General features: G+C 53.6%; 1 pseudogene; it reads left to right on the top strand.

The window, feature by feature from the left end:
- Nucleotides 1-21,285: 21,285 nt before the first annotated feature.
- Nucleotides 21,286-22,119, top strand: LOC127026634 (feather keratin Cos1-1/Cos1-3/Cos2-1-like; annotated as a pseudogene).
- Nucleotides 22,120-23,548: the final 1,429 nt, after the last annotated feature.

The raw sequence follows: 23,548 nt of genomic DNA, 5'->3' as shown, positions 1-23,548 counted from the left end.
GGGATAACCCGCAGTACAAGAGAACAACCTGGCTGCAGTGGGGCTGCTGGATGCCACAAACCCAGAAATGGCAAGGATAACTTGTTCCATAGGGAAAGGGGTGATGGGTCAGCAGGGAAGAGGATGAGGGATCAGTGGGTCACCTCCTACTCCCAGGGAGGCCATGGGGCACCCATTGGAGTGCTGCACTGCGAGGCATGGGGATAGGGTAGCCCTGCTCCCCAGAGCCGAAAGGGCATGTGAAGGGGTGGGGCTAGTGCAGGTGGGGACCCCTACTCCCATGCCCTTTCCACATTAACTCCAACGTGATCCCATGCACCACTCATGGCAGAGGTAACAAACTGTCCATTATCGTTAAGTTAAGCTGACCGTGCTGAGCTGTATATATCACTTGGCAAACTTGGCAACATTGCCACGAGCATGTCTTTGTCTGGATCTGGGAGTGAAGCACTGTGCTTTCCTATAAATGTCCTTTTGCTCAACAGTGAAAATTAGGAGTGGTTTATTTCTAAGAAAATCCCACAAAAACTTAAGACGACAATGCCAGCAAGTCTCAGCATGGGCAGGATTTGCACTTTGTGCTAAATCCCAACTCGAGCTCCACCTCCTGCTCCACAACTCAGGGTTCCCAGCATCTGAAGGGGCATAACGTCACCCATGCTATCCCCTTTTACCTTCTGGTGTTATCTCCAATTAATGGTATTTTAATCAACACGCTGTGGAGCCAGAGTCCCATTCTTACTGGGATCTACCTACAATCATGCTCCACCCTCATCGTTAAAAGAAGCCACAATTCCATATTTCTAGTAATAATTTCCCCCGTTCCAGAAAGTGCCCATTGCCTTTCGCTCTGTCGCTGTGCTCAAGAAGAGTTTGACTCCATCTGGCCCTTCATCCTCCAGTCAAGTGATAGAAGCATGAAAAAGCTCTCTCTTAAGTTTCTCTTTTGAAGGCTGAAGAAGGCCAGTTCTCTCAGACCCTCCTCACATCTTGTGTTACAGAAACACAGAACTGGTAAATTTGGAAGGGACCTCTGGAGGTCATTGGGTCCAAACCCCACCTCAGGAAGGGTGACCTAGAGCTGGTTGCAAAGGACCATGTCCAGGTGGATTTTGAGAACCTCCAAGGATGGAGACTCCACAACCTCTCTGGGTATCCTGTGCCAGTGCTCCCTCACCCTCACAGTGAAAAAGGGTTTCCTGATGTTCACACAGAGCCTCCTTTCAGTTTGTGCCAAATGCCTCTTGTCCTCTCACTGGACACTCTGGAGAAGAGCCTGGCTCCATCTTTTTCACAGCTTCCCTTCAGATGTTTGTACACATAAATGAGCTCTCCTCTGAGCTTTCTGTTCTCTGTGCTGAACGATCCCAGCTCTCTCAGCCTGTCACCATATGAGACATGCTCCAGCCTCTTCATCGTCTAAGTGGCCCCTCACTTGACTGTCTCCAGGATGCCTGTGACATGCAGTTCCCTAGTGAAAACACACACCCCATCACCTTCTGGAGTCACAAGCACACCCACATTCAGGCATCTCTCAAATACCAGCATGGGTCCTCAGCCCATCTAATAGCCCTGCCTGGAGCCTGGGCCCTCTTACCCAGCACCTGGGTCTCCTCCTTCTCTCTGGCTAGGCCAGCCTGAGGTTCACTAGCAAACCGCTAGCATGCAACCACCCGCTCCTCTCACAATCACCCCCACACTCTTGGACCCCTCAAATATTGCCATGGCTTGGTGATATCACCCTGTGACATGTTTCTCCTTCTCCAGTTGCTGGCACTTAGACCTTGCTTAGAGCCCTTGCTTAGACTCTGCTGGCACAGAGAATGACAGGTCCTGTGACCAGTGACTCCTTCTCCAGTTGTTGGCACTTAGACCTTGCAGCACATCCCGCAGTCCATCCAGTTGCTGGCACCCAGGCCTACAATCCCTATGGCCATTGGTTGGTTGTCCAGTTACTGGCACCCAGATCTCTCTTTCACACCAGTCCCTCCAGTTCCTTGCACTCACCCCTTGTAGAACTAACACATGGGAAAGGGAGTGAAGGTATAGAAGGATGGTTAAGAAAGGATTTAACAAGAAAGCAGGGGGGACTGTGGTGATCAGGCAGAAGGCTCAATCTAACAAGTGCACTGACCGGACCCTGCTTAGGTGCAGGTACCTCCTTTTATCCTTCCTCCTCTCTATTGCCTCCCCTTGCTCCTCCCCAATCCTCTTTCCCCCACCTTTCACCCTTCCCCTAAGCATTCCTTAATAAGTGTTCCCTTGTCCCGCAGGAACCTCCTCAAACATCCATAATCCTCATGTTCCTCTTCTCAATTCTTCTCACTTACAAAGCTCAGGCTGACCCACTTCAAAGCTACACCTGCAGCTTCCTGATGGCCCATCAATTAGCAGCTGCAGAGCTCTGGTCTCCCTCCTTGTCTCCCTTATCACTTACTCAGAGATTGGTGTCACTGTGTGCTTTGTTTATCACTTTCCCTTTTACTTGTACTTCCCTTTGAAAGGAAAAGGGACTTGATCTGACAGCCTTAGTGAACCAGCAGCTCTCACCTTCCACACGCCCTTACAGTGACCTCTGCTGAAGTTCCTCAGGTGTGTGAGTTCCTCAAGACACTGAAAGGCTCCTGTCCCCAGAGAAAATTGGGTCTTTTGAGTCCAGGCTCTGGGGAGAAGCCCCATGTTGAGCTCAGTCTTTGAAGGGTCTCCCTGCAACACCTGCAGCAACACTAAGCCATGGCATTCACTTTTCAGGACACCTGAGAAGTTACAAACATGAAGAAAAAGGGAAAGATTGGCCAAAAGATCAACCAGTTTCAGATGTAAGGTGGGTGTGAAAAAGCACTCAGGTCATTTGAAATGCCCCTGTGTTCCAACACATTTATTGTTTGCCCTCCCAGATGTCCTGCATTACCTGCAAGATCCTGACTCCTCTCTCGCAAGTGTTTGTGCACAGATGAGGATGAGGACAGACCTGAATTCCACCCCAAGGTGGGATCCAAACCATATCTTTCTTACCCATCCAGGTTGGAATGGGGCTTCTCATCCACCTTCCAGTACCTCACAGAGACATTTTTCTCCATGGGCAGGGACTGAGCTTTTTTTGTCACCTCAGAAGGCCTCAATACAAACACCTGCTGTCATGGCCTGCTGAGCTGACATCACTCCCGTAATTAGACCGTGTTGGCCTGCCACCATGGCTGCTTTTGTCAGCTTCCCCCACAGACGCTCTCCAGGACCAGCTCTTTGCTTTCCAAAACAGACTTAGCATAACAGGAGAGGTGTGCTCAGAGGGTTAAGTTAGATCCCAGAAATACACATCCCAGAAATGCAGCCACCAGCAGTTTTCTGTTGTGCAAAGAACCCACAGGGACTCAGGGACACGAGGACTCCTCTCAGCCAAGCACTGGTGAATCCCCAGAGCTGGAGGAGAGACATGAAAAGCAGGGGGACAGCTCAAGGGCTTGAACAGAGAATCTTGTCCAGTGTCTGGCTGATGGGTCTTGCTCACATGTTAAGTGAGGCTTTCAAGTGTTGAGTGAGGCTTTTGCTGATCCCCAGATGCAGGGCTAGGAGGACATTTTCACTACTTGGTCTTCTCTGGCTATGAGCAGTCCTACCAAGAGCCCCCTCCTCCAACAGTGGTCACTGGTGGACGCTGAAAAAAGAGTAAGAGGTGGAGAAGCAGCTGGGATACTTCTCCTGAATACTCACTGCTGTGTCCCGCTCAGTTTCAGCAGCTCAGGGGTGTTCCTGTGTCTGCTGTGGCAATGCAGCCTCGTGGCAAGGAAGGCCAACAGCATCCTGGGCTGCAGTAGGAAGAACATTGCCAGCAGAACAAGGGACCTGATCCTTCCTCTCTTCTCAGCGCTGGTGAGGCCATGTCTGGAGTGCTGGGTCCAGTCCTGGGCTCCCCAGTACAAGAAATACATCAGAGCGAGCCCAGAAAAATGGCACAGGGACTGGAGCATCTTTCCTATGAGGATCGGCTGAGAGGGCTGGCAGAAGAGAAGAGAGGGCTTGGGGAAGAGAAGGCTGGGAGTGGGGGGATCTTGGCAGTGTGTGTAAATAGCTGATGGAGGGGGAATGAAGAAGAGATTCTTCTCAGTAGTGCCCACTGACAGGAGAAGAGGTAGTCGGCACCAGTTTAAAAACCCGATCAAACATGGTCCTGGGCAACCTGGCTTGAACAGGGACTGCATGATCTCGAAAAGTGCCTTCCAACCAAAGCAATTGTGTGTTTCATTGAAATATGCTCAGATTTTCTCCCTGCTGCACAGGCTGGGGAGGCAGAGAGCCAGCCTCACCACAGCACCAGTGTTGCACTCCTGGGCAGGATGAGCTTAGAGCTACATGCAAGCAGTGGTGGGAGGGAGTTGCTCCCCAGGGTACACGCTCCCCTTCCTGCGCAGTGCTGCACACTGAGGGCACGGATGTGGGCTCAGCACGCAGAGAGAGAGAACGCTGTCCTGAAGCTCCACATCGCCGCACACACAGAAGCACCTGGGAGTCCTGTGCAGACAGCACAGAGGAGAACCTCCCTGAATCCACGTGAGCTTTGTACTGGCGCACCCACACAGCATCTGAGGGGACTGGTTTGGGAGCTGCTGGTATCAGTAGATTCAGGGACTGGAATGGCTGGTGGAGAAATTACAGTACAATGTTGTGTTGTGTTGTGTCCTGACTGGATGGTCCTTCCTGGAGGGAATTGGACCACAGAGTCCTTCTGCACATGGCCTGTAAAGCCAGAAAGGAATTTCAACACTCTTTGCATTGATCCAGCCTTCCCCTAACAATTTGGGCCATTCCTACACAGGCTGAGAGCGTTTTGTCAAATATGCCTGGGAGAGAAGTTTCCATTTCTAGTGTTGGACTCTGCCCTAGCAGCTCTCTCTTCTCTAAACACCTATGCAAAAACAACCCATAGAAAGGTACTTGTGAACACTAGAAGGGATGTGCAGAGTCTTATTCCTTCTTCCATTCCCGTTACAGCTGACATCTCCCAGATGATTTTCCATTCCCACCTGCAGTCCCTGCTCTACCTACAGAATGACTCCCAGTTTCCTGCAGAGTCACACCTCCAATTTCCCCTTCCACCACTGGCAGGACAACCTCTTGCCCTGCTCCTCCCCAGCCTGAACCTTGGGTCTCACCAAAATATGCCAGTCCCATCAGGGCTGCCAGCAAAATCAGGACCATGTCACACTCTCCCGTGCACGGCATGTCCAGGGACCTCGCAGAAAGGGGCAGCTGAAGCTTCAGAGTTCACCACTTCTCCTCCCTCGGCCAGCCCAAAGCACCCACCAAACCTCAGTGCAGAGGGTGGAGGAAAACTCCGTGCTGCTGCAGGCAGGCGTGCTTGGGACTCCACACGTCTGCCATGAGGAGGCTCTGTAGGGAGACAAATTAAAGTCGTTAAAGTGCTCAGCCCAAGGAAAGGAACCAAATACATAGGAACACAACCAACTGTGGACTCTGCCGAGGACAGCTGGGGACAACCGCAGCGGGGCTAGAGCATTCTGGGGAAGGAGAAGGCCCCAGGCATGCCCACGGCATTGTTTGTGTACTCACAGACTGCACAGAGAGGGGATGAGTCAAAACCGGCCAGAAATTTTTCCTGAGGGCAGTGTTAGGCACTTGAAAGAGCCCCACCGGAGCGATCCAGGCTGATGTCAATTGCCTGCTCTGGACCCATCCAGCACTTGAGCTGAGGCTTCTGCCCGCACTGCTGCATTCCTGCCTGAGAAATCCTGGGCCTTTCATCCCAGAGCTCACAAGAAGCCTTCACTGGGGCATGGGCATGGCCCAAACCTGGAAATGAAAAGGCAGCGGTGCAGGAAATGAAAGCACAGCCCGTATCATTAGCTGCGATGGTTTGCATTCAAGATGAGCTTGTCAGAAAATTGGTACCTCTGCAAAGGGTGCCTCTGGTCTTGCGGCGATGAAGGACCAGTATAAAAGGCAGCCCAAGTCCCTGCTCTCTCATCCACTTCTCTTGCCTCCTTCTCCTTGGGAACCAGGTGAGTCTTGAAACCCCTTCTCCTCTCTTCCAAAGGGAGATCTCCACTTGAGGGACATCTCAGCTGATGCTGGCTTTGTCATATGTTGGGGCTTGGAGCACCTTGTCATGACAGAGGGAAGCGGGGAGAAGGTCTGCTTAGAGAAAGGCTGGAACATGCCTTTGGTGGCTTTTGGTTTATGCAGTAGGAGAGAGCTTCCTTGGGTCAGGCTGCTCTTTGCAGGACCTTAGCCAGATGAGGCAATGAAGACTGTGTGGTTCCTGGCACAGCCTCCAGCTTCCCACTCACTGGTGGCCTTGGCTCCTTTGGGACAGGGTAACCAGGCTGCTCCTCACCCACGCCTGTGCTCTGCTTCCTCTCTGCCCTCTCTCCCAGGTGCACCTCTGGAACTGAGACATGTCCTGCTCCAACCAGTGCCAGCCCTGCCAGCCCTGCGGCCCAACCCGCTGGCCAACAGCTGCAATGAGCCCTGTGTCAGGCAGTGCCAGAACTCCACCGTCGTCATCCAGCCCTCCTCCGTGGTGGTGACCCTGCCTGGCCCCATCCTCAGCTCCTTCCCACAGAACACCGTTGTGGGCTCCTCCACCTCCGCTGCTGTTGGCAGCATCCTCAGCTCTGAGGGAGTGCCCATCACCTCTGGGAGCTTTGACCTCTCTGGCATTTCCAGCCGCTACTGTGGCAGAAGGTGCCTCCTCTGATCAAGACGTTGGGAAAGCCCCACGGAGACATCTTGAGGAACTCAGAACATGGTGCTGGGCAGCGGATGGATCTTTTGGATGTTGTTTGCAGGATAGCTGACTGACCTTGTCTTTCTCTCCCTTTTCATTGTTTGCTTTGGTTCCCCTGGGCTGCAAAGTCCTCCCAAGGCCAGCCTGGTGGGGGCCATTTGGCTTCTCCCCCTTTGTGGGGCAGGCAGACAAACATCATGCAGGAACTATGCCACAGCCAAGGAGCGCAGACTCTCTGCTGCCCTCGGTGCTCCCTGCACTGCTGACTTCCACTTGGAGTGACTTCCCTTCCCTCTTTCGTCTCATTAAAGTTCTGCTGCATTCAAGCCTGGCCTCCATGTGGTCCTTCCCTCCGTGGACACTCCCCAAGCTGCCAAAGGAGAAAGGTGTTGCTCTGGGGTGGAAGGGGGTGAGGGCACAAGGAGACCCTTCTCCATTCACAGAGGAATGGGAGGTTGGGGCACCATGCAGGGGTGCCTCTTTTGGGTACTGTCCCTTGGAGCTGAGGAAGACAGCCCTGGCTGCTCTCTGCCACTGACCATGAGGCCTTGCCTTGCTGTGTCTCTGCCCACAAATGCCCAGAAAGGCAGGAGGCCCGGAGGGGTCAGCAGCCCCATGAGCTCTTGAGGAAGGGCGTTCCTCTTGTTATGGCCGGAGCTGTGCTGGGATGGTGGGCAGTGGGTGTGGGGGTCCTGGAGATGCTTTGCTCTGCAGAATAGCAGGAGTGGTAATGCAGGAAACAGCCTTTGGGAACGCCCACGGCTTCTACTCCACCTTCCTCTCCCCTCCACCGCCCAATCTAGGGGCCATGGCCAGCAGGCATGGGCAGGAGTAACAGGGACATGCTAGTACGAGGAGTAGCTGCTGAATGTCTCAAGGCTGGGAACTGGAGCTAAGCGTGTGGGAGCTGAGGGCAGTCAGCACAGACATGGGGACAGTGAAACGGTGTGTTTCTGAGGGAGATCAAATGGCTCTGATACAGAGCATGTAGGAGAACGTGAAGATCAGCAAGGACGAGGGTACCAGGTGCACTTCCCAAGAGAGCTGCAGGCGGGCTCAGAGCTCTTGACTGCTTCATTGGTCCCCCCAGAGAATTTGTGCTCAGGAATTGTCTGCCATTCTGGGGGCATAGGCTTTCTTAACATGTAAATCTCATCCCTTCTGCATCTCTGGCCCCAAGACATGCTGCCAACCAGTGCCTGCCCTGCCAGCCTGCGGCCCGACCCCGCTGGCCAACAGCTGCAATGAGCCCTGTGTCAGGCAGTGCCAGGACTCCACTGTCGTCCTCCAGTCCTCTCCAATGGTGGTGACCCTGCCCGGCCCCATCCTCAGCTCCTTCCCGCAGAACACCGTTGTGGGTCTTCACCTCCACCTCTCCTGCTGTTGGTAGCATCCTCAGCTCTGAGGGAGTGCCCATCACCTGTGGGTGCTGTGACCTTTGTGGCATTTGCAGCTGCTGCAGTGTCAGAAGGTGCCTCCCCTGCTCAAGCTACTGGACATAGCTCTTGGGAAGGCCCCCCAGGAGCTACAGACGTAGTGCTGGACAAAGAATGGATCTTCAGGCCATTGCTTTCACAGAAATTCACTATCCTCAACACCTTCTGCAAATGCTGGCAGGAAGGGGCCAGCCTGGGTTTAGCTGAAAACATGGACCGTGTCTCTCCATTCATTCTTCCCCCTACTTCTTTCTTTCGCTCTTCTTTCTTTTCTTCTGCTCCCCTGGACTGCAAGGTTCTCCAAATGCAGCCTTCACTCTGTGGGAGAGGCAGACAGATGCCCTGCATGAACTTCACCAGGGCAAAAGGGCGCAGACTCTCGCTCGCCCCTGGTGATCCTTGCACCGAGGGCCTGTGCTTGGAGTGACCTCGATTCCCTCTTTCGACTCATTACAGATTTCTGCATCCCAGCCTGGGATGGTCCTTTCCTCCATGTATGCCCTCCCAAGCTGCTCCGGGAAAATGGCTTTGCTCTTGGCAGGGGATAGGATGGGGGTATAAAGAGATCCTTCACAACTCCCAGAAGAATGGGAGGTTGGGACACACTGCAGAGGGTCCTCTTTGGGGCACTACCCTGTGGCAGTATGCAAAACAACCCTAGCTACCCCAGGGCAAGTGGCAGTCAGCCCTTGCCTTGCGGCGTCTCTGCCCAGACGTACCCCTACAGGTCCTGCAAACAAGGAGCACAACCTCTGCTATCCTCACGTGAGAAGCTATGACTCTGTGGGAGGCCATGGAGGCAAGCCACCCTGCAGGCTCATGGGAATGGGGCACCTCTTGCTCTGGTCAGTGCTGTGCTGGGGAAGGAGGAGAGGACAGAAGATGTCCCCAAAGGATGGCGGGAGTGCGGCTGGGTGGCATAGCCTCTGGGATGGCCCGCAGCCTCACCTCCGCCTTCTCCTCCCCTCCATTGCCCAATCTAGGGCCATGGCCAGCACACACGGGCACGGGCAGCAGGGATCGGTCCCCCATGCAGCCCTACCACCACCCCTACAGCACTTGGCAGGGCCCAGGTTTTGGCAGGCATGCAGGGCTGACATCATTCACAAGGCAGTATTGGGATTAACCGCTGGGTCCCACACTGGCGTCCCTGGGAACCCAACACCCCCATGGGCCACGGCAGTCCAAGGACAGTAACCAGTGCCCACAGCCCCAGCACTGCTCCATGGTGCCTTGTCATCCCCAAGCGTGGATGGAGCAGCTTTGCTCGGGCCCAGGATCTCTAAGGCCCTGCTATGTCAGGACCAGCTCTGCTCCAGAAAAGCTCTGGGCGAGAGCTGGTCACACTAGCCCCCTTGAGATGTGGAGGTGACAATGGGACACACTCAGCAGTATCTGTGAGCTGTCTATGGCAGGCAACTTTTGTTCACGAGGGTCCCTCTTGCTTTGACTGATGTTCGTGGGCACTGCTTTGATCCAAAGCACATCTCAGAGGCCTCAGTCAGGAAGAGCTTGATGGACAGAACACATCCACCCACCCACCTGCCCACCCACTCATCCATGCATCGACAAAGGGCCCTGTGGAAATTGCCCTTTCCCCAGCTGGGAATTTGAAATGCAAGCATACGTCCTTTTCTTCTGGAGGGTCAGCTTGCCAAGTCCTTTGTCGACATCCCCTCCTCTTGCCTGATTGCCCAACGGTGACCGTGTAAGGCAAGCTCTGCAGGCCGCAGTGCCACAAAATGTCTGTTCCCTGTGCATACCTGTTGGAAATCCTTGCTTTTCAGCCATCCTTTCACAGTGTATAGATGGTGGGTAACAGGGCTGATGGCAGCGTGGCACAGAGTGTCCCTGCAGAAAGTTGGGCCCTCCAACGTCCCCCATTCCGCTTCCTTCCCATGGCAGGCTCCTGCCATTCATCTTCCCTGAGTTTCTGTGAAGGACATCTGGCTTCACTCTTGATGCAGACATTTAGGTATTTTTTTTCTGTGTCCCTTCAAAATTTCTTTTTCAACCTCCACCCTCAGCTCAAGGTAGTGATTAAAAGGCTGGCACCTCTCAGGCATCTACAGTTCCCTGAATGCAGAGGAGGAGCTGCTGAAGGCAAAGCTAAGCTCAAAACAGAGGCTGAGGCACATAGGGCCCAACAGACCAGGGGAGGTTCCCTGCACATTCTTCCTGCTGGAGATTTGGGGGAGAGCCACTGAACCCCTTCATCTCTGTGGCCACTGGACACGTTCTTGCCGTGCCCACACCTCACCTCCTCCCACACAAGACCCGCACTGCTGCCACTGAGTGAATTGCCAATATCTGGGCAATCCAGTTCCTCACCCTGCCTGGGACTCCCAGGGTCCCCCACTCTCTCTCTGCCCCACAGGCAGCCCCAGGGCACAAGCACCAGTCCTGTCCTGGGGACGCAGCGGCACATGCAGGCACCAGCCCAACCGCAGAGCACGCATTGGGGCATCCCCCACTAGCACCCATCTGCCCAACAACCCCAGCACCTCTGAGCCAGGCTGGGCAATAGCTTTGCTTGTGGCGCACTTGTCCCAGCACAGCCCATGCCCGTGCTGGCTCAGCATCACAGTAAAAATGGCCAAAAACCTCCTTGGTGCAAAAAGGATGCCGCAAGCAGCCGAGCCACCTGGGGGAAGATGACGACAACAAAGCCCACTGCCCACACTCCCAGCGCTGGAAGGAAATAGACTTTCTTCATCATGGTAGCATTTTTTACAGTGCCAATTACATACGGCAAAGTAAGGGTTAAAGGACATGGCTGAGAGGATCAGGAACTCAGTCATACCCAGGAAGAAGTGGAAAAATGACTGTGCCAGGCAGCAGGAAACACAAACGGTAGTGCTGGTGACAAGGAAAGACTCCAGCGTTTTGGGGACAATGGTGGTGGCACAGCAGATCTCCAAGAAGGAAAGCCTGCCAAGGAAGAAATACATCGGGATCCTCAGGGGCTGCTCACTCCCCACAGAGACAAGGATGAGGCTATTCCCGTCACGGTTAGGAGAGACATGGAGCAGACAAAGACAAACAGGGCCATGTGCCACCTGGGGAGGTCACCCTGTCCTTGCTTGATTACATCTTTGTGTCCTCTGGGGCAACATACTGCCCTGTTTGGAACAGCTTTGTCATGTCCAGAAGGAATCGGCTACCCAGGCAAGAGGGAGGAACCAAAGGTGTGTTTGGGTAACTCCTTTGTCTCTGTTGGTGTCTGAGGAATAAAATCAACCCCTGCTGCCAGGCAAGGTAACCAGTTTACCCCAGAGGAAAGTCTGGCCCTGCCAGGGCGGAGGAGCAGGTAGTAGACCACAGTGAAGAGAACTTGGCAGAGCTCTGACAAACGTTTCTGGTTTGTTGGAATGGACCTTTGCCATGTAAGGGCTGACTCTTGTTGCAGCTCATTCTGTGTCTGGTAATTCCTGGGTGCATTGGTTGCCCCATTCCTAATTGCCTGCTTCAAATGTCCAAGGAGCCTGTTAGCGGAGATCTTACCACATGTCCTCGGGAAGGGAAAAAACAGCGGGTGTTTGCACCACAGAGCTAAAGTATAAGACGACACCCAGTAAGCTGAGTGGTGTCAATTGCCTCTGGTGACAATTAGGGTCAGTTTGTTTGTGTCACCATGAAATCCCTGTGCCGTGTCCTCCTGGGAAGGACCTACCGCTGTCCCTTTGGCTTCAGGAGAACCAGCCTGACGTGGGGAATCTGTCCCCTCTGTGATGCATTTCTGAGACAATGCTGGCAGGCCTTTACAGACAGGTCAGAGGATGCTACATCACATAGAATGCTCTGAGCCCTTCCTGGGGCAGCAGAAGATCCTTGTGGGAGGCACCCTACTCCCCCCCTGCCTTGCACAGACTGTCTCAGTCTCCCTATGCAGCGCTGACCAAGCACAGCTGTCTGCTGCCTTCAGGAGCACACATCCACAGCAGCCATCAACGAGAAGAGGTGCTGAGCCAAGGCACTGACTCTAAGGAGGACCTGGGATCCTCCAGGGGTGGAAATCACTGAGAGGCACTATCAGGAGCATCTATGTAGCCTGTTTCTCCTATAGATCCTAAGGCTCAAGACAGAGGAGACAGGCTTGGGAACTGGAAGAGACCTCTGGCATGCTTGAAAGGTGTATGAGGTTTCCACTGTGTCCTCCCTTCAAGCACAGGATGAACAAACATCCGTCTGCAATGTCAGACGTGAAGTTGATCGTGCCTTGGAGACGGCAGGGTCACATGTTTCATAAAAGGTGAAAAGAGCTCAGCATCCTTGGCAAGAGGAGAAGAGAGGCTGAGAGGAAGAGGGACAGTACTTGGGAGTTACCCTGTAGCAGTGGGGGAAAGCCCTGGGAAAGCAAGCGGGATGATCAGAGTGAAAAGAGAGTTGCTGAAGCTTGAAAAAAATTCCGGAAGCTCAAGGTGAAGACAGGACAAAGGCAGATAAAAGCGCTCATGAAGAAGCTGAAATCGGAAGCTGAGGCAAGGCGAATGGTTTGGTGGTGGCGGCGGTGGTGTTATTTTGTTTGTGTGTATTCTCAGAAGAAGACCTTCTGCAAAACTGACTTCTGGCATGAAAACCGAGACCTCAGGGACCGTGACAAAGTGGCAAAAAATTCAGGTCTCCGGTTCCTGAGGTATATTGGGTGAGTTGTTGGCAGGATCCTGACAGAGCCTGGAAGGCTAGGCAGGGACAGTCAGAGTCTGCACGCCTTGGGGCAGCTGTTCCTTCAAGCATTTGTGATAGCCGGAGTCTTGGGATGTCCCAGGCGGGGTTTGGGGCCAGACACTGTGCAGCAGCCAAGTGCAGGCAATGCAGGCAGGGAATGGGGGTGGCGAGAGAGGAGACACAGGCATTAGGGAAAGGTCTTTCTGGTGCCAAATACACCTCATGCTGTCAGTCCTGCTGTTCTCCACCCAGGACATCACATGTTGTGCCCCACTCAGGCCCAACCGTGTCTCCCCAACACCAGCCTCAGCCAACGTCTGCTATGGGTGCAGTACTCATATGCCTAGACAGTACCCAGGCGTGCCCCCAGAGAGACCATCATGTGGCAGCCTATGTCCTTCCAGCTGAGGCAGCAGCCCTACAGATGGTCAGGCTGGAGGGCGTCCTGGAGAAGTGCCTCTTCCTAATGTCCCCCTGCACTAAGTAGTGCTACACAGGGCCAGGAGGGTGATTTTCCTCTCACTTCCTCTTGTGTTAGTATCAGCAGTCTCACCCCCCAAAAACGGTACAGTAAACTCAGCTCTTTGCTGATGGCAGGAGCAAGAAAAGGAGAGTCCAGACCCACTGCTGACCAGGCAGAGAAAACCTAATATTGCTGTGGCTCAGTGAAATACCAGCTGCATTCAGTATGGCTTTGTGTTCCCAGCTCCTTTCTGGGACATGGGACCCCCAAGAACTGAATTCAAGGGAAGAGCATTGGGGCAATCTTGATCTTGACGAGGCAAGGATGGCGAGGCGCAGCCCATGGGGAAGGTTTCCTCTGTCCTACCTCCCCTTGGTCCTCTGGGCTCCGACAGCTGCCAGCAGCCAGCGGTGACAAACAGTAACTGCACTCGGAAGAACTAAACGGCCTCGGAGGACCCGATTGTGGTGCCAGTGTTGAAGCTCCTGCCGATGCTGATGCCGGTGCTGGTGCTGGTGTTGGTGCTGGTGCCGGGTGTCCCCCTCACCCCTGACGCACATGCCTAGTGCCAGCCACAGCAGTTCCTCTGGCCACAGCCCCGGCTCCTCTCTTGGTGCCTCTCAAGGCACAGCAGTAAACCTCCGCATACCTGTGCTGGGGCTGGGTGAGTCACAGGGCGCTGGATCCGTGGTCTACCACCACCGACAGGCGGGTCCAGCAGCACTTGGGATTCTTTATGACCTCTCATGGGGAATGCAGGGCCTTGGCCTGGGAGCTGACAATACTAGTAGATGAATTCAGTGGACTGTATGTTGGGCTGTGAGCAAGTGATGGTGATGCAGGTAGCCTTGGTGGTCTCCACCAACAGCTCCTGCTGCACCTGGTCTCTGCCTGCAGCAGCTGCTGAGAAAGGAGAAGGAAAGGACAAAGATTGCCAAACATCACCCAGAGAAACAGTCAAGAACAGTGACAGTGAGACAGAGACGGATTGGAATGGAAGGGGACATGTCCCCATGAAGAGGGATGGAGTGCAATCCCAGTACGGGTGTGTGGACCAAGGGCAGAAGGTTGAAATTCGAAGGAATTTGAAATCAGAAGGAATTTGAAATCGATGCATGGAAAGATGGAGAGATGGGATGCAAGTCAGATGCATGCATCTGGATGGATGGATGGATGGATGGATGGATGGATGACAAGAAGAAGAGTAGACAGGAGAGCTGGGTGTGTTACAGTGAAGGACAGAGGACAAAACTGAAGGTAATAAGAAGTATTGAAAGCAGAGGGGAAACAGTGGATGTGAGGAAAGGCAGGTGTACACGCAAGCAAACTCAAACTGATAGAGATGATGGGGATGGAAGGGATAATACTGAGCCAGACTCAGAGAGCTGGGAAAGGGGGAGCAGAGGTGGCAAAGAGACAGGGAATGGGAAAGACTCCTTGAAGAATGAGAGGGAGGAGTTGGCCCTGGCCACCCTGGGGAACACCTTGGGCACAGTCCTGGGCCCCTGCCACAACCGCCTACCCCATGCACTCAGAAGCACAGGGGTCAGCCTCGTTAGCCCTGTGCCCCAGCACTGCCACGTCCCCCACTCCGCTGCGTGCACCTCACTGGCCCCCGCCAGCCCCGGCTCTCTGCTCTGCCCACCATGTTTCCTTTTCACTGCAGATGCCCACCACCACCAGCTCCGCCCTGGGGCTGCACCCTGCACCGGTGCCAGCGCCCCTCGGGGTCTCACGAGGGCTGAGAGGGCTCAGTGTCTCTGCACAAGCACAAGTTTGTCTCCTGGGAATTGGACTCTCCTTGTGACAGCGTGACAATGAATGTGCTCATGGGTGTGCAGGGGTCAGGGAAGGCAGGGGCAGAGGGGGAATCACAGAGTCAGAACGTAGGTGCGAAGTGTACTCCCCACCTGTATGGACCAGTATGGCAGCTATTAGGAGTGAGTGTTGCTCTGCTCAAGAGAGAGAATAGACAAGGTACACGCCACGGGGTACCCTGTGGTTTTACCTGTGTGAGCACGGAGAGGACATGAAGAAGTGGGAGGGAAAACCTACCTCGGTCCTAGATGCACGGGTACATGAATTGAAAGGAAAATCAACCACAGAAGGGGGTTCTTCCAGGAAAAATGTCGCTCCAGTTTCCAGCAGGCAATTCCCCAGACAGAGCAGAAGGGCTGATCTTACTTCTGATCCTCGTGAAGGGACTTCTAATTCATTTTTACAAGAAGTGAGTAACAAATACTCTGACCAGAACTAGAGGGGCCCTGCCTCCAGCCAGGCGGAGGAGAGGGACAACCGGGTTTGCTGGACTCTGTGGATCCAATGGCCTGGCACATCAGACCCACAAGAGTATAAAGCTCTAGTAGACACCAGTGCACAGTGTACTCTAATGTCATCAAGTTAGAAAGGGGTAGAACCCATCTGTATTTCTGGTGTGACAGGGCATCCCAACAGCTAACTGTATTGGAGGCTGAAGTAAGCCTAACTGGGAGTGAGTGGCACAAACACTCCATTGTGACTGGCCCAGACGCTCCATGCGTTCTTGGCATAGATTATTTTAGGAGAGGGTATTTCAAGGACCCAAAGGGGTACCGGTGGGCCTTTGGCATAGCTGCCTTGGAGATGGAGGAAATTGAACAGTTGTCCACCTTGCCCAGTCTCTCTAAGGACCCTTTGGTTGTGGGGTGGCTGAGGGTCGAAGAACAACAGGTGCCAGTCGCTACTGCAACAGTGCACTGGCGGCAATATCGCACCAACCGAGACTCCCTGATTCCCATCCGTAAGCTGATTCGTCGACTGGAGAGCCAAGGAGCGATCAGCAGGACTCGCTCACCCTTTAACAGCCCCATACGGCCGGTGTGAAAATCTCGTGGAGAGTGGAGACCAACAGTAGACTATCGTGGCCTGAATGAAGTCACGCCGCCACTGAGTGCTGCCGTGCCAGACACGCTAGGACTTCAATACGAACTGGAGTCAAAGGCAGTCAAGTGGTATGCCACGACTGATATCGCTAATGCCTTTTTCTCAAAGCCTTTGGCAGCAGTGTGCCGGCCACAGTTTGCTTTCACTTGGAGGGGCATCCAGTACACCTGGAATCGACTGCCCCAGGGGTGGAAGCACAGCCCCACCAGTTGCCATGGACTAATCCAGACTGCACTGGAAAAGGGTGAAGCTCCGGAACACCTGCACTGCATTGATGACATCATCGTATGGGGCAACACAGCAGAAGAAGTTTTTGAGAAAGGGGAGAGAATAATCCAAATCCTTCTGAAAGCAGGTTTTGCCATAAAACAAAGTAAGGTGAAGGGACCCGCACAGGAGATTCAGTTTTCAGGAATAGAATGGCAAGATGGACGTCGTCAGATCCCAACGGATGTGATCAACAAAACAGCAGCTATGTCTCCACCAACTAGTAAACAGGAAATGCAAGCTTGCTTAGGTGTTGTAGGGTTTTGGAGAATGCAGATTCCAAACTGCAGTTTGATTGTAAGCCCTCTCTATCGAGTGACCCGGAAGAGGAATGATTTTAAATGGGGCCCTGAGCAACAACAAGCCGTTGAACAAATTAAACAGGAGATTGTTCATGCAGTAGCCCTTGGGCCAGTCCGGGCAGGACCAGATGTTAAAAATGTGCTCTACACCGCAGCCGGAGAGAATGGCCCTACCCGGAGTCTCTGGCAGAAAGCGCCTGGGGAGACCCGAGGTCGACCTCCAGGGTTTTGGAGTCGGGGATATGGAGGATCTGAGGCCCGCCATACTCCAACTGAAAAGGAGATATTAGCAGCATATGAAGGAGTTTGAGCTGCCTCAGAAGCGGCTGGTACTGAAACACAGCTCCTATTAGCACCCCGACTGCCGGTGCTGGGCTGGGTGTTCAAAGGGAAGGTCCCTTCTACACATCATGCAGCTGATGCTACATGGAGTAAGTGGGTCGCACGGATCACACAACAGGCTCAAACAGGACACCCCAGTCGTCCGGGAATTCTAGAAGTGATCACGGACTGGCCAGAAGGCAAAGATTTTGGAATGTTGCCAGAGGAGGAGGTAACGCGTACTGAAGAGGCCCCACTGTATAATAAATTGCCAGAAAATGAGAGGCAATATGCCCTGTTCACTGATGGGTCCTGTCGCATTGTAGGAAAGCGTCGAAGGTGGAAGGCGGCTGTATGGAGTCCTACACAGCAAGTTGCAGAAACTGCGGAAGGAGAAGGTGAATCGAGTCAGTTTGCAGAGGTGAAAGCCATCCAGGTGGCTTTAGACATTGCTGAACGAGGAAAATGGCCAATACTTTACCTGTATACTGACTCACGGATGGTGGCAAATGCTCTGTGGGGGTGGTTGCAGCAATGGAAGCGGAGTAACTGGCAGCGCAGAGGTAAACCCATCTGGGCTGCTGCATTGTGGCAAGATATTGCTGCCCAGCTAGAGAAGCTGGTTGTGAAAGTACGTCATGTAGACGCTCGTGTACCTAAGAGTCGGGCCACTGAAGAACATCAAAACAACCAACAGGTAGACAAGGCTGCTAAGATTGAAGTGGCTCAGGTAGATCTGGACTGGCAGCATAAGGGTGAATTATTTATGGCTCGGTGGGCCCATGACACCTCAGGCCATCAGGGAAGAGATGCAACATATAGATGGGCTCGTGATCGCGGGGTGGACCTGACCATGGATGCACAGGTTATCCATGAATGTGAAACATGTGCTGCAATTAAGCAAGCCAAGCAGTTAAAGCCCCTTTGGTATGGAGGACGCTGGCTGAAATATAAATATGGGGAGGCCTGGCAGATTGACTATATCACACTCCCACAAACGCGCCAAGGCAAGCGCCATGTGCTTACAATGGTGGAAGCAACCACTGGCTGGCTGGAAACATATCCCGTGCCCCATGCCACTGCCCGGAACACTATCCTGGGCCTTGAGAAGCAAGTCTTATGGTGACATGGCACTCCAGAAAGAACTGAGTCAGACAACGGGACTCATTTCTGACGCAACCTCATAGACACCTGGGCCAAAGACATGGCACTGAGTGGGTATATCACATCCCCTGTCATGCACCAGCCCCCGGAAAAATTGAACAATACAATGGATTGTTAAAGACTACATTGAGAGCAATGGGGGGTGGGACCTTCAAACACTGGGATACACATTTAGCAAAGGCCACCTGGTTAGTCAACACTAGAGGCTCTGCGAATCGGGCTGGCCCTGCCCAACCCGAACTTTTACGTACTGTAGAAGAGGATAAAGTCCCTGCAGTGCATATAAACAATATGCTAGGGAAGACAGTCTGGGTTACTCCTGCCTCAGGCAAAGGCAAACTCATTTGTGGGATTGCTTTTGCTCAGGGACCTGGGTGCACTTGGTGGGTGATGTGGAAGGATGGGGAAGTCTGATGTGTGCCTCAAGGGGATTTGACATTAGGTGAGAATAGCCAATAAATTAAATTGTATGATGTTGATTGCTATATAATCCTGCCACTGTATGTCATTATTACTGTAATTGTTACATGCTATATCAATGGCACTACAGTGAGAATCACTTAGATTAACAAAGAATGAAATTTGATAAAACCAAGTGAAGTGCAGTAGTGATAGAACCAGAATTGACTTCAGCATGCTACAATCCAACGCTACACACCATCCTCCTGCTGCGCCCAATGTCACCCGCCCGCCGCGCCGCACTGCACTGAAGCCCGATCCCGCTCTGCCGACTGAGCGGACTTCACACCATCCCTCCTGCCCCGACAGACTGTTATGACAGATGGAGCCCAAAGTCATGGACTGAATGAACTCAACAGACATTTTATAGGGATGGCCCACAGACTAAGGGAATGATAGCTGTGTGTGTATATATATATCAAAGGACAGGAAAGGTGATGGTGATTAATTGGGATGTATTGGAAAGTGTGGGATGTGAGCATGATGGAAATGGTATAGAATAAGGGGTGGACACTGTCCTGGTTTTGGCTGGGATAGAGTTAATTTTACTCTTAGTAGCTGGTATAGTGCTGTGTTTTGGATTTAGTAGGAAAATAATGGGGCTAACACACCAATGGTTTTAGTTGTTGCTAAGTAGTGTTTCTACGAAGTCAAGGATTTTTCAGCTTCTCGTGCCCAGCCAGCAAGAGGGCTGGAGGGGCACAAGAAGCTGGGAGGGGACACAGCCAGGACAGCTGACCCAAACTGGCCAAAGGAATATTCCGTACCATATGACATCATGCCCAGTATATAAACTGGGGGGAGCTGGCCGGGAGGGGTGGATTGCTGCTTGGGAACTAAATGGGCATTGGTTGGCGAGTGCTGAGCAATTGCATTGTGCATCACTTGTTTTGTAGATTCTAATTCATGTATTATTATGACTGTCGTATTATTATTATTGTTATCATTATTATTATTTTCCTTCCTCTCCGTCCTATTAGACTGTCTTTATCTCAACCCACGAGTTTTACTTCTTTTCGATTCTCTCCCGCATCCCACCGGGTGGGGAGGAGTGAGTGAGCGGCTGCATGGTGCTTACATGCCGGCTGGGGTTAAACCATGACAGGGCTGAACATCAAAGCAGTCATCAGCTCTTTGCCTCTCCCTGTGCAACACACAGTGTTTCTCTCCTTCCACTCAGAGCACAGCGACATCAGGCTCTGTGTTCCTTTAAATCAGTACCTGTTTGGTCCAAGGTCTCAGCCCCTGTCTGACACAACACCAGGTCGATGAGCTGTACAAGTACAATTGGCATTGGCTTGGACACGACGGAGGGCTGCGTCCCACCCCAGAAAGCACCAACACTTCACTGGAAGCAGTTCCATTCAGACACGGCCTGCACAAGGTGGGCAGGAATCCTCAGCCTTTCTCCAGGTCCATAAAGCAAACCCCATCCTTTTGAACTCTCTAGCAGCTGTGTCCTGGCCTGGAGAGGCACGGATTGGGAACTGCCAGCCTCGCTGAGGCATTCCCAATGTTGTTCAACTGAATTAAACTAAGGGTGCAAAGCGGTGTGAAATGGTCCTTGTTGGGGCTTGGAATCAGCAGCAGCAGAGTGTGAGCTTTGGAGGGGCAGGTGAAGGAGAGTTCAGGAGGCAGGGGCTGCATTTCAGTGCCTCTTTCCTGGACAGATCTCTAGCAGGCTGGTGCCATCACCATTCAGCTGCACTTGGGCTCCTTCTTACGCGGGGAACCTGCTGCTCTGCAGTTCTCATGAACAGAGCAGTGGAGAGTGTCCCTGCCATGAGCAACACAGTCTGTTTCTGAGGAGGGACACAAAAGCACACACATAAGCTCATGTACATCGACGTGGAATCATGAACATATTCTTGCACTGGCATGCATTCATACAAACCCAGCTGCTCACAAGGGCACAAAGGACGCGAACATACATAGGAACACAACCAACTGTGGACTCTGCCGAGGACAGCTGGGGACAACCGCAGCGGGGCTAGAGCATTCTGGGGAAGGAGAAGGCCCCAGGCATGCCCATGGCATTGTTTGTGTACTCACAGACTGCACAGAGAGGGGATGAGTCAAAACCGGCCAGAAATTTTTCCTGAGGGCAGTGTTAGGCAGGATGGGGTCAAAAGCTAGCAGCACAATGCACACATCTGGGGAGGCAACCACAAGGGACCATCGGGGTGAGCTGAGGAGGGAGGGAAAGAGAAGGATAGTGTACGTCCTCATGCACAGGAGCCCATGGCATCCAGCTGAGGATTGCTGGAGCTTCTTCCTGAGAATGGCACTTGAAACAGCCCCACCGGAGTGATCCAGGCTGATGTCAATTGCCTGCTCTGGACCCACCCAGCACTTGAGCTGAGGCTTCTGCCCGCACTGCTGCATTCCTGCCTGAGAAATCCTGGGGCCTTTCATCCCAGAGCTCACAAGAAGCCTTCACTGGGGCATGGGCATGGCCCAAACCTGGAAATGAAAAGGCAGCGGTGCAGGAAATGAAAGCACAGCCCGTATCATTAGCTGCGATGGTTTGCATTCAAGATGAGCTTGTCAGAAAATTGGTACCTCTGCAAAGGGTGCCTCTGGTCCTGCGGCGAAGAAGGACCAGTATAAAAGGCAGCCCAAGTCCCTGCTCTCTCATCCACTTCTCTTGCCTCCTTCTCCTTGGGAACCAGGTGAGTCTTGAAACCCCTTCTCCTCCTCTTCCAAAGGGAGATCTCCACCTGATGGACATCTCAGCTGATGCTGGCTTTGTCATATGTTGGGGCTTGGAGCGCCTTGTCATGACAGAGGGAAGCGGGGAGAAGGTCTGCTTAGAGAAAGGCTGGGACGTGCCTTTGGTGGCTTTTGGTTTACGCAGTAGGAGAGAGCTTCCTTGGGTCAGGCTGCTCTTTGCAGGACCCTAGCCAGATGAGGCAATGAAGACTGTGTGGTTCCTGGCACAGCCTCCAGCTTCCCACTCACTGGTGGCCTTGGCTCCTTTGGGACAGGGTAACCAGGCTGCTCCTCACCCACGCCTGTGCTCTGCTTCCTCTCTGCCCTCTCTCCCAGGCGCACCTCTGGAACTGAGACATGTCCTGCTCCAACCAGTGCCAGCCCTGCCAGCCCTGCGGCCCGACCCCGCTGGCCAACAGCTGCAATGAGCCCTGTGTCAGGCAGTGCCAGAACTCCACTGTCGTCATCGAGCCCTCCCCCGTGGTGGTGACCCTGCCCGGCCCCATCCTCAGCTCCTTCCCGCAGAACACCGTTGTGGGCTCCTCCACCTCCGCTGCTGTTGGCAGCATCCTCAGCTCTGAGGGAGTGCCCATCACCTCTGGGAGCTTTGACCTCTCTGGCATTTCCAGCCGCTACTGTGGCAGAAGGTGCCTCCTCTGATCAAGACGTTGGGAAAGCCCCACGGAGACATCTTGAGGAACTCAGAACATGGTGCTGGGCAGCGGATGGATCTTTTGGATGTTGTTTGCAGGATAGCTGACTGACCTTGTCTTTCTCTCCCTTTTCATTGTTTGCTTTGGTTCCCCTGGGCTGCAAAGTCCTCCCAAGGCCAGCCTGGTGGGGGCCATTTGGCTTCTCCCCCTTTGTGGGGCAGGCAGACAAACATCATGCAGGAACTATGCCACAGCCAAGGAGCGCAGACTCTCTGCTGCCCTCGGTGCTCCCTGCACTGCTGACTTCCACTTGGAGTGACTTCCCTTCCCTCTTTCGTCTCATTAAAGTTCTGCTGCATTCAAGCCTGGCCTCCATGTGGTCCTTCCCTCCGTGGACACTCCCCAAGCTGCCAAAGGAGAAAGGTGTTGCTCTGGGGTGGAAGGGGGTGAGGGCACAAGGAGACCCTTCTCCATTCACAGAGGAATGGGAGGTTGGGGCACCATGCAGGGGTGCCTCTTTTGGGTACTGTCCCTTGGAGCTGAGGAAGACAGCCCTGGCTGCTCTCTGCCACTGACCATGAGGCCTTGCCTTGCTGTGTCTCTGCCCACAAATGCCCAGAAAGGCAGGAGGCCCTGAGGGGTCAGCAGCCCCATGAGCTCTTGAGGAAGGGCGTTCCTCTTGTTATGGCCGGAGCTGTGCTGGGATGGTGGGCAGTGGGTGTGGGGGTCCTGGAGATGCTTTGCTCTGCAGAATAGCAGGAGTGGTAATGCAGGAAACAGCCTTTGGGAACGCCGACGGCTTCTACTCCACCTTCCTCTCCCCTCCACCGCCCAATCTAGGGGCCATGGCCAGCAGGCATGGGCAGGAGTAACAGGGACATGCTAGTACGAGGAGTAGCTGCTGACTGTGGAAATTGGAGCTAAGCGTGTGGGAGCTGAGGGCAGTCAGCACAGACATGGGGACAGTGAAACGGTGTGTTTCTGAGGGAGATCAAATGGCTCTGATACAGAGCATGTAGGAGAACGTGAAGATCAGCAAGGATGAGGGTACCAGGTGCACTTCCCAAGAGAGCTGCAGGCGGGCTCAGAGCTCTTGACTGCTTCATTGGTCCCCCCAGAGAATTTGTGCTCAGGAATTGTCTGCCATTCTGGGGGCATAGGCTTTCTTAACATGTAAATCTCATCCCTTCTGCATCTCCGGCCCCAAGACATGTCCTGCTCCAACCAGTGCCAGCCCTGCCAGCCCTGCGGCCCGACCCCGCTGGCCAACAGCTGCAATGAGCCCTGTGTCAGGCAGTGCCAGGACTCCACTGTCGTCCTCCAGTCCTCTCCAATGGTGGTGACCCTGCCCGGCCCCATCCTCAGCTCCTTCCCGCAGAACACCGTTGTGGGCTCCTCCACCTCTGCTGCTGTTGGCAGCATCCTCAGCTCTGAGG

This window comes from Gymnogyps californianus, chromosome 28 (genome assembly GCF_018139145.2).
Source record: "Gymnogyps californianus isolate 813 chromosome 28, ASM1813914v2, whole genome shotgun sequence".
Lineage (NCBI taxonomy): Eukaryota > Metazoa > Chordata > Aves > Accipitriformes > Cathartidae > Gymnogyps > Gymnogyps californianus.
Note: the sequence above shows the minus strand (reverse complement) of the source record. Positions and strands in the feature narration are given on the sequence as shown.